Source organism: Morone saxatilis, unplaced genomic scaffold, assembly GCF_004916995.1.
Source record: "Morone saxatilis isolate NCDOM2014 unplaced genomic scaffold, NCSU_SB_2.0 Contig21, whole genome shotgun sequence".
NCBI lineage: Eukaryota > Metazoa > Chordata > Actinopteri > Moronidae > Morone > Morone saxatilis.
In genome coordinates this window covers 19,738,954-19,750,854 of record NW_023339774.1, presented here as the reverse complement: position 1 = coordinate 19,750,854, position 11,901 = coordinate 19,738,954, and the positions used below count along the sequence as shown (strand labels likewise).

The 11,901-nt window shown below is 40.3% G+C and overlaps 1 protein-coding gene across 2 annotated transcripts in view; it reads right to left on the bottom strand.

The window, feature by feature from the left end:
- lhfpl2a (LHFPL tetraspan subfamily member 2a) overlaps positions 1-11,901 on the bottom strand; it is a 39,949-nt gene that overhangs the window by 22,849 nt on the left and 5,199 nt on the right. Inside the window, exon 2 of one of the 2 annotated variants that reach the window (XM_035668529.1) lies at positions 864-935. The exons of the other annotated variant lie outside the window; for it this stretch is intronic. The gene's annotated coding sequence lies outside the window, so the exon portion shown is untranslated. The remainder of the gene's footprint in view (positions 1-863; positions 936-11,901) is intronic. 2 annotated transcript variants of the gene reach the window in all.

The window sequence follows — 11,901 nt, the reverse complement described above, 5'->3', positions numbered from 1 at the left end:
GGTGTACCTAATAAACTGGCATTTTACAATAGGACATTTGTTTTTATTGTCTGTCTCTTCTCTAAAGTTGACTTTTTTGTGCCTTTGAATTTATCCAATCAAACGAATCTGAGAAGGAAAAATTACTTTTTGGCTAACTTCACAACTTTAGCCAGAGGCTGCAAACTGACATTACTTTGTTTCAAAGTGTCAGAAGCTGAAAATGGTTGTGAACCAATAATTTAAAGGCTTCACTACTTAACGTTAACTATTCAACACTAAACAAGGAAAATCTTTGGGTATTATTCATTCAAGATCCAGTGTGTAACATTTAGGAGGATCTACTGGCAGAAACTCATTGGTATGATATCTTATGCATTTCTTGGTGCGTTTTACGGCCACTATAGTTTCTCCTATACGCTTAGAAAAGGAGGCTGAAGCGAGGAAGGATGCAACTACACCTAAATTGTACAAACTGGTCCTTTAAGAGCTCAAAAACTAAGCCAATCATCAGGACTGTGTGTATGTGTGGACCAAGCAGATTTAGTTGATAGTGAATCTGGCAACAAAAGCAAACAACTCGCCCACTTAAAACAAGTTAGAAGAGCAGAATCACAATGGAAAAGTGTTCATTTAGGAAGCAATTGCTCACAGTGAGACACTCAAGTTTTCAGTTTTAAAAAGGAGTCACGTTCAATAACACCTGCCCGGAACAATAGGGGCCCATGGGAACAGCTTGTATTTCCACTGGTAACAGGCAGGTGCAGGAACCCCAATAATATCATAACAAGAAAAGCAGGAAACCGTGTTTCTGTTTGTTTGGTTAGTATTCCCAACTCCAAAACATCTCCTGAGGAAACTAGAAACTAACCAAAAACACCGACCTCTTGTGTGGAATCTCGCGGCGGAGCAATCTTCAGTCAAATCCAAATGATGTAAGAGAGTCCTCTCTAACCCTGTAGAGACAGCAGGAACAATGCAGCGATGAGTCCAAATCACAAAACCATACCTTCTCCAGAGAGCAGCAGTTCAGTCATAGTTGGCTCCGCAACTAAATGAGCATCTTTTTCTCTTTGCTCGTTGGTATTTTCCATTTAAACCTGAGACAGAGGAGCAACTGCACCTGGAGAAAACGTTTAAACTGTTTCACATGTTCATAAAAAACAGGAAGAAAAAAAGAAAAGGAGAGACGCTGATGTCTGCATCCCTCATCTGACGTTACGGGGGTCTCTGCGGTAACGTTGCATAATGTTTAGCACAACACAACACATTGTATCTGTATTATATAATCCAAACCAAGTCACTAAGTGGGATAAGTCTTAAGCCCTGTGTGAAAGGTGTTGTAAATTTTAAAATCCCACAAATACCACATCCCATTTTCCCACATCCTAATTTTAACTCTAAAATCAACACAGACACACTGATGTTAAAATGAGTCCAGCTGGTTTGTTTTGTTTATTTGACTTTTTTTTTTTAAAAGGTCACATTGCCATTGTGGGTGCTTGGTGTACTTAGATAAGTTCATACTAACTTGCTGCTTTACATATAAAGCTGCAAACTAACCTCAGCCAGACGTCGGAATATACTTGTATGGTGCATTTACATGGATTCAGACAGACGGACAAGACATTCACTTAAAGCACAGGAAAAACAAACAAACAGAATGATTATTAATTATTATTGTCTTGTTGTCCTGATTGTCCACGTTTTCTTCTTGTGTGATGAAGCTACGTAACAACTGGAAAACGGCAAAAAGTTTATAAATATTTTAATGTCTCTGCCGGCCTCACTCAAGTTTACCGTCCTGCTCTCATCCACTAACATTAAACATGAAGCATTAAGTATGACAGATCCAGACACATCTCATCTTGTGATCATATCTGTTTACTAGATGGTGGTTTTAATTCTCTCACTTGTGTGGTATGTCCCCTTTTCATAATAGCAACAGATAAAATCACAATGTCAAATATAAAAGGAGTTGCTCGTAGCGATGAACCCGACTCTGCAGTTCATTTCAGTTTTGTTTTAGCGTCTTTCAGCTCATTGTTTTGGTTTCACGTTGCGCATTTTTACTGTTTTTGGTTGACTCTCACCGATCTCATCAGGCACAGCTCTGATAAAGAGTTGGTGGAGACCAAAAACAGAGCTAAAAGAGAGTGAATATTGGACTTATGTTTGTCAAATGGCCAGAAAAACGAGACCAAATAAATAATACTGTTGCTGCTCACCAAAACAACTTTATACAATGATAATATGTCAATGTTTTGTTTACAACTTGCCCACAAGTGGTCAAACAATCAATCACTGCTGCTTTAATTTCATGAAAGGCAATCTCCTTTCAGGCCGCCTCCGCTATGTTAAGAGTTACAGTAAACAGGAGGACTACTAACCATCACAGTATCAATAAATCCATGAGTCAAGAAAGCAATCCTTCTTTTAGAACTACGAGAAACTCAATAAAACTCATCAAACATCGTCCTTGTGTCAGCAGCAGGTTCAGGTTACTTCATAGTAATGGCTCACATACGTCAGGCTGTAGATAATTAACTAATGGCCTAACTCTCTTCCCTTTTTGCCCGGCATCGTTGAGGCTTTTTAAATGGATTTTCATCCAGAAAGAGCAGCACTCAGCTCAGTTAACAGTCAGGTCAATAGTTACAACATTAACAGGATTGCAGAAGAATCCACTAACGATGCACTAAAGTCGCTAGCTGTGTGAGATTCCACGCTAAATGCTAAATGGAGCTGATAAGATCCATTCATCAAACACAGATAGCTGTATCTCAGAAGGAAGCCAAAAGGTTGAGATAGATGAAGGACATGTGACTGTTTCTATGGAAACCTTTGACTGACAATGCAGTTAATTTATCAGTGGACTCCAGTGAGCGATCACAAGAGCGGCCTCAGGGGCCAATTTAGTGCTTTTTCAACAGCACTGCTTCTCACACACAATATATATACTGTATGTATTTTTTTAAGCTCTGCAGCCAAAAAAATCCCTCATCAAAAACTTTCTTTCATGATAGTTTAACAAGCCGAAATCGTGAAACGTGACTTTAAGAGACTGCGTTTCCTAGATATGAGAGAAACGTCATCAGATGGTGCCTAATTGCCTAAAATATCTTTGGTTAGTTGAGCGGTATGTCTGCTGTGAATGGATGCTCAACTCAACTGTAAGGTTTGGATTACGTGTGACCTCCGTTTTGATCGTATATGATAAAACAGTAACCGTACAACCAGGGCTTCATGATGTTGATGTGTTGGTACTAGAGTATCAAGCTAACATTAGTTCAACCATGAAACACAGACCCAAACTGTTACAATAGATAAGATGTTTGCAAAGACAAACACATTTGTGCAACACAGTTGTTAACAAGAGCTGCGCCATTAGACGATAATAGCCTGACCCGGCAGATGTAGGAATTCAGGAACAAAAATTGGAGTGGATCATAGTTAACAACAACAAACTCTATTACAGACGACACTGTATGTTTACATTCTTGTTCCTGGATGTCGGCCCCAAGTGCCTCGTTCCTCGTGACATCCCACAGGTCAGGAAAGACAGCGAGCTCGGTCACTCAGTGATCGCCTAATCTGACACAGTGACCATCTGAACAGACTAAATTGTGGATACACTCCACCATAGTCAGGAAACCACTGGGAAATGCTTGAGGGAGGCTGCACAAAAGAGGCTAAGAGGCTAACAAGTCCCTTGCTTAAACATTTAATGACTATTCATCATGTTTAAGTGTTAACTTGTGAAAGACTAGTGCACCACATCAGCCTACCGCCAGTGTTACACTGTATTCTGCAATGCCTTCAGGTAACATTAAGTTACACAACATCATGTATGCAGAAGATATTTCCAGTATGGCTGCTCCCTCATTAAGAGCAAATGTAATTTTAACTCGCAGCAAATGGAGAAATTAGGTAGAAAGGATTCAAATTCGATGAAATGCTACCAAACTCCGTCCTCATACACAGCGACAATCCAAACCCTGACGTCACTCTGCCCAACAGCAGCAGGTGTGAGGGGCAGAAAAAGGCTTCGAGATCTGTCGAAACGCCAACTCTATACTTTGTTTTTACGTAAAAGTGATACTCTGATAGGAAATAATAAAACAATCAAATGAAAAGGGTATTCAACACTGGCATCAGGTTTATGAACAGAGGAAAAACAAGCAGCGTTTTGCCACAAAAACTCTGGAATAAGCTTGAAATAACACACTGCTCCCACAGACGTTTCACTGGGATCGCTACACTAATAAACAGCATACCAACCATACAGCAGGCCACTAAATCAAAAAGATCTTTCATTGAATTAAACATTCATACTTTTTCCATTTCGGTAAGAGAAAAGGAACCTATGAGACCCGACGTTTTACGGTACTCTCGCTGTGATCTGGTTGGTTTGTTTGTAAGAGGGTGAAAACAGGTTACAGGTGATCACCACCAGCTTCACACACCTGAGTCTCCCCCCCTTTTTTTCTCACGCTGGGATCTGGTGGAAAACAGGAAGCTCAATTTCACGGATAAGTTGTATGAAATTCGTAAACAAACGGGAGATAAGAGCGGGAACATGGCAGCAGTAACAATTAGTTCTCTTGCTCTTATTGGGCATTTTCTTCCAAATACAGAAGTAGATGCACAAATGGGATCTTAAGTGTTACAATCCAGGCCCCTACATGCACTAAACTTGGGAATAACTCTTACTTAATGCGGCATTAGATGCTGGTGTTTGGAGCTGAGCTGTTGAACCCTTCCACAGCTGGGGGCAGGCTATTATGTGGGGACTGGGGGGGGGGGTGTCTGTAGGTATGTTCACTGCAGCCAGGCCCACCACAAAAGGGTCTTTCTTATACGTATTTAGGGCTTTGGGAACAAGGGGGGAAGCTCAGTGGAGGGAAGTATGGAGGTTGTCAACATTTAAAACATAATATATTTAACATTTGGGACTTATTCGTGGAACTGGTGCTTATTTCTTGCCGAGAGGTCGATGAGAAGATTAATGCACTCTTAGCTCTTTCTGTCTTAAAATGTAAGTTAGAGCCCAACGGGGCGGATAAAACACTGGTCTGGTTCTGTCCAAGGGATCAGCACCTCTAAAATCACTGGTTCCCACCATTTTTTCTATCATTTAGTCAACTGACAGAGTGAATTTATGGATATTTTCATGTTATCATCCAAAACGTGCAATGAACTAGTGAAATCAGTACTGCAGAAAGTTGTGTAAAATGATGATTTGGAGAATTTCGAAGCAGGAAACTCCCTGTTTAGGGAACTTTCAGACAATACTTTTTATTTTGTCTGTATTATGTATTTTAATCATTTTAACAATCATTTTGACAAATTTGCTGTTTTCTTGGCCATTGTTTCATTAGAGTACTTACTTTACATAGTACATTTCTTCACAGATGTGAACCTAAATGCTGAGATATAGGCCTACTTGTTTGCGTTTTATGCTCTAAACACATTAATGATGACTTTTATGCTTTAGAGGCGTGGCTGGTCCTTGTGCTTTACTGTAGGGGGTTATGTACCCGGATAATTTTGACTTTTGTTCAATTTTCTTGCCTTGGAGCTGGAATTTCGCTGGTGTTTCTTCTGGTTGATCCTCTTTGTTTTTCCCACTTTGATTTTTGTACATCAAGCAAGATAGTAAATTGTGAAATTAGTGCGCTTTAGAGGTGCTTACAGGCAGATTTTTAGAGCTAGAGTTTGTTTTCACAGAACCATCTGGGAAGTCCTCATTGGGAAACTGATTGGAAAAGGAAGACGCAGAACTTCAACCAATCAGATCAAACAAACCGGTCGGTCTGGAGAAGAGCGAAAATATTAATAATCAGCTATTTTGAAGATGAATCAATCAATAAGTAATTTTCTACCAAAAATCAAACATTTTAAGGTTTTAGGACTCTGTAATGTAGTAAATTGAGTATTTTTTGAGGTTTTTGGACTGTTGGTCCGCACATTTAATGAGCATCCACCAATAATATAAAAAATAAATGCATGGCAGATCCTGGCATGGGCTAGCGGTTTTTCCCTCCAATTCAGTCTTATATGCTAAGCTAAGCTAACCTCCATAGCTTTGTACTGTAACAGACAGATAAGAGGTGGCTAAGCAAAAAAAGGTCGCACTTCTATCAAAGCACTAATATTCTGTCTGTCGTCCTCTATACCGTCTGCAATCTGTTTAATATCAACATTCCTCCAACTCAGTCTCTCCTCGCTCTCTGGGCAGTAATGAGAGGCATGTGAAGCAGAGCAGAGGAGCAGTTGTCATTAAAATAACCAGCTCAGGAGCTACATCCCTCCGGCTAACATACACAACTCAGGTGTTATGGAAGTAGGCCGGTGCCCAGCTCCATTCGCTCTGTGAAGGCTAATCACTGTGCAATGCACTGCTTCTGCAACAGCGTTCAACGAGCATTTGGAGCGATTTGGTGAGTTAATATACCCAGCAGATACCCAGCCAAAAAACACTGCAACTGAGGAGCTATGATAGGGCGATCTGAAAGGTCAAATAATGGTTATTAAGTGTGGTGTTGTGTGAAACAGTAAATAAAAACCTAACAATGAGGGAACATCTGTTCCTGGAGTTTGCAGAAACACAATACATAGTTGTAAGTGTAAACTGAGTTATATAAGCTTATCTATCTTAAGACTGGAGCTGAATGGACATTAACAGCTGCTGTCTATTCATACAATACAAAACAGACATGACCAACAATGACTCATTCATTGTGCTCGGCAGCCAGTGTGTGTGTGGTGTTGTGGTGTGTGTGTGTGTGTGTTTCGTCTGTGTCACTGGAACATTTTTACAGGACTAGAAAACTGTTGCTGCATCAGCACCACAGAAACCGCTCAGTGGCAGTCGCAGTGGATTCAGTATCACACATGTGGGACAATATTTTTCATCGCCGCTGAATCGAAAACAAAGCGGGCAGTCGGGTTAATGTCAATGTCGTGTAAAATGTTTGGAATGTGCAAAAAAAAATTGGTGAGACATAAAATAAAAGCAATTATTGTTTTTGAGAATAATGAGCATTGTCTGTTCCCGCTCAGCTGGGCAGCTGTATTACATTTACCGCACATTATTTTAGGAGCCAGCGCTGAGACAGAGGGGCTTTGAAAGCCTTGCCAGGAGCTCTTCAAAGAGAAGAGGCTAAAAAAAAAAAAAAACTCTTCTGGTGCCTGTGCAGCTTCCACTTTTGGGTTTGGGTGTGAGTTCGGCCAGACACAATGCTGTTTAACCTCCACAGTGAGTCTCATTAAGATGGTTTATGTTCTATAGTGTTCAATGTTACTGAACTTAGAGACAGGACTTGAAGAGAGGACCCTAAAACTCACATATATACTGGACTGGAAACAATACTTTACCTAATATGATTAATTAACTTACTTTTTTGAATGTATATTTACCTTTTCGTTATTTCTTTTCCTTCAATTATTATCAATTTAGATTTACTTTCCCTTTTTGTGTTCTGTGTGTTGTGTTGTTCTTGGTTTAAACTCAATAAAAAAGTATTTAAAAAAGAAACACAGGACTCCTCCGGATTACGGAAATCATGTTTTGTCGTAATAATGGCACAACGGCAGGTCTAAATACTACAATACCCATGAGCCTCGGTTGCTGTTGCCATGGAGGAGAGGCTTGAATCACACTAACACTTTTTCTTTAGCTTCCACTTGCCATCAGAAGCACATACATAACTAACTTATTTCAACCTCTCATCATTGCCAAAATGCACCATGGGAATTGTAGTTAACGTTTACTTTGAAGTTTTTATGTGAAGTCATAATTGAGGTCTTTTGGTATGATAAAAGACAGATCTTGTAAGCAACGTTTTCGAGGGACGGGTCAATTACCACAAAGGTGCCTAATCTCGAACCAAGAACTGCTTAGCTATGTATTTATTAGCTACTTAGTGAGCTACCAATGTATACTACCTTGGTAACAATAGCCAACGTTGGGGACTTCTACAGTGACATATTGACATTGCTCTACTCTGAGAAGGAAAAACACAAGAGATGGAGGAAGGGATTGAAAAATAACAACATAACTGACTTTTAGTTTTCTGTTTTCTTTGTTGAGATGTGCTGAAGTCTTCACTGAGCCTGACATGCTAATAGCAGCGGTGTTCGAGGGGAGCGGCCCATTAATGCTGTCAATTTATATTCCAACAGTAAACTCAAGAGAAACAACTTCCGATGTGCTCTTTAAAATAATTCAGCAACATTACGCCCCCTTTTCGATGATATCACACCACTTAACGTCCGACTCCATCTCGTCAGTTAGCCCCCATAATTCCCTCTGACAAACACACACACACACACACACACACTTTCCACTTCCACACAAACACACACTTAACACTCGCAGCACACAAGCCATTTACAAAAAGTAAAAGAAAAATCACAAGGTGTGTTTTACTCCCTCAGGCGCACGCTGATTGCACACTCTGCACTAATACAATGATTATCCACACTCTATCCAATTTCCTCTTGTGTATAAGTGTGTGTGTGTGTGTCTACATGTATGCATATGTGTGTGTGTGTGTGTGTGTGTGTGTAAACCACAGACCGCACACACAGCGCACAGAGATGACATCACCTTGCAGTGATTAGCCTGTTAGCTCAACATTAAACACAACAGATGGCTGCAGCTGCATCATTCAGCGAGGCTGGTTTATTAATTCTTATTAAGGCGTTTTTAAAAAGAATAAAACACACAGATATAGAATCAAAAGAGATTTAAAAACTAACTCTTTAAGTCTTCTTCGTTCAGATGTGGTGAAGTCATTATTGACGTCTTCCTTTGTGATAAAAGACAGGTGTATTAAGTGCTCTTTAATGCGGACAGGAGGGTAATTTCTGTGGATTGGATGCGAGCCAAGCCTCTTCCAGACATGTTGACAGACATAATGAGCACAGGGGTTTCTCACACACACACACACAGCCCTGTATATGTGCTGCAGCCTTTGCTAATGTTCTCCAAATTGTGTTATCATGTCTAAAAGAGAGGCATCATCTTTCCTGTCTAGCCTCCAGAACCTGCGGTGATAAAGATTCCCGCCCAGTGTCACAGGCTATTGGCTTCTAGGAATCTAATGGCCACGCCGTAACGAGGCCGTAACAAGGCCGTAACAGTCCTTTTTAATGCGCCCAACCATCCTGAGAAGAGGATAAGATCACGTAAGTGTTTACATGATCAGGGAAAGTGCACGACTGCCATTAAAACTGTCTGAATTGAGCCACGTAAACACTAAAGCAGGTACACTTTAAAGTGCTGTTTAGGTGTTCGAGTTGGATGTTGTTTGTAAAAAAAAAAAAAGGTCAAAACAAACACATTTTCTCATTTAACTCTTGTGGTATCGAGCGAGCAAGCTTTCTTTTGTGTTGCTCACAGCATTAAAAAGTGTAAAAAGTAGTTCCAGTAAAGACCATTGATCAATATTGTAGCTATATTCCATTGGAGGGAAGTAACTCGGGTTTCATTTAACGTCTGTCCTCAAAATAAATAATAAATGTTACATTTTTACTGCCCAACAACTGAAATTGGTTAATGCACCAATCTGATCCATAGGATTGGTCTCAACCGTGATCCTGACCTAATCAGATGGATCAATAATCAATTGTAGCAGCTAGCGCTGCACAATATGTTAGACAAAACATCATATAGTGATTATTTTGATAGATATGAGTCACTATTAGTGTGTGAATGATCATTTTTACGTCATAAATTGACAAAAAAAACAATTAAAATCATAATAATGTGACATTTGTTGGGGTTTTGCACCAAAACAAGCACTACAGTACTTCATTATAATGCTGTTTTTCTATCTCCTTGGCGGTGGTAATGATTAATAACAACCTGAATATGCTTCACCTCTCTAAAAAAACTCTCCTGTATACTGTTATCTCCAGTATTGATCCCCATAGGATGCCTATACGTCCACACAACCTCTCCAGTGTGAATTTTACACAAGATTGATGGATGGAGGTCAGAGGTCGCTATTTAAAAGTGGTACCCTGCTCTGAGTGGATGATCTCTGGGGCAATAGGGGTTGTCAGAGGGAAGTCACGACGTTGGTAGAAGGACAGAGGATGAAGGGGGGGGGGGGAAGAGGCGAATCCAGACGCCTGCCCCTGGGGAGATGGATCACAGATGTCTGACCCCCTGGGGCCGCTCCAGTTAATTGTGAAACAAACAACATAAAAAACATACCTTCACTCTCAAACTTGTTTTCCTTTATGCTCTCTGTCTCTCCACACACAGTCTATTATTACTTCCCTCTATGATTCACTTCTCTTGGGCCTTTTGTTTACTCTCTCAGATGGCAAATATCACTTGGCCGGCCCCAAATGACAACAGCAAACAAAGAAATGCCTCATTACCGCAAAAAAAAAAGAAGAGCCAAGCATGCATGTTTTCTAAAAGGCTTTGAACGAGTGAAAGCAAAGGTCAAATTAAATAGAGACAGTTGGAAACACTAGCACTCACTTTTACTTGCTTAAACTATGATTTTTTGATGCTTTTCTGGCATCAAATAGATTTAATTTAGACAGAGGTGAGTTGACTCCAAGATGAACCCCCCGCAAGTGAAACTGTGCCGGTGTTTATTTAGCCGGAGCCATGTCAGTGCTGATCATACCTGAGATTGAATCAAACAGGATGCATCTGTTGACAAGCCTGTGGCTGGGAAAACTAGCCTGGGCAAATTCCAGTTAAATTCAATTAAGCCAGTTCATATCAGCTTGGTATAAATGGAGCTGGGAAGCTTCGGGGGGTGTTGTTTGATCTCGTTTAAAAGTCACAGCCTGACGAGGTCGTTTTTGTGGTATAAAATCTCTAAAGTTTACCTTTAAAAAAATGGGAAAAAATAAAACAGGCACATTTCTTTACTGAAGCTTGTGTCTGTGTGGTCCCACAGATGCTGTAACATTATCCCATCCCTATCTAGTGAAGTATTCACCCTCCCTTGGAGATTCATCACCCTACAAATCAATTCACAGCTGCACAGATCATTACGCCGACCTCTGCCCAGTAACCAGGTCACAGAGTGAAGTTTGCACAGTTTTACACTAAAGTTTTACCCTTAAACCCCCATAAACTTTACCCTAAAGCCCTTCCCCATACGGCTTTTTAAGCTTTACTAAAAACCAAAAACATAACAGCAAATGTGTAAGGAAAGGAATAAACTATTTTCTAAAAAATTACTAAACAAATTCATGTAGTAAAGGGAAAGCCTGACAGACACAGCAATCGTTCCTACTGGGTACAAACTGTCAACTACCGGGAGCAGGATTAGGTCAAAACCAGTAACCTGCCTTATATTCAGCATGAGTCACCTCTATTAAAAACTACATCTGCCGAGGCGGGAAGCTGAGAGACACAGAGAAGAGCGTTACAGCCGTTGGTCCTTGCTCGCTGTCTCTCTGGCTACCAGGGTACGGTGGTGATAATGACCGGTGACAGTCTGCCAGCCCCAAAACCGAAATAGGGTTTCCATGGTGCAAGTGAAACCAGGACCCAAACACAGGGAATCAGACCTCTGGTTGTGAACAAGGACTCAGATCAGCTGGGGGATTTCTCAGTGAAAGTGAAAGGACTTTACTATTATGACGAGGCTGATCAGGGGATTTCTTTATTAATGAAACTAACCTGAAATTCACAAGATATTTCCCGCTAAATGACGTTGGTCTGTTGATTAATTTTAGACTAGCAGACACCAGAGGGAAGAAATAAAAGAGAAAGAGATTATGATTTTTAACCTTAAAAAATGAACAATTTGATAATGAAAATAATAGCTACAACCCATGTTTGAATCATAAATCCATAGACTCCATCTCTTTGTAGTCATTGTTTCCTTTCTCTGAAACATGAAAGCACATTATAACTTTCAGCAGTGACACAATCAA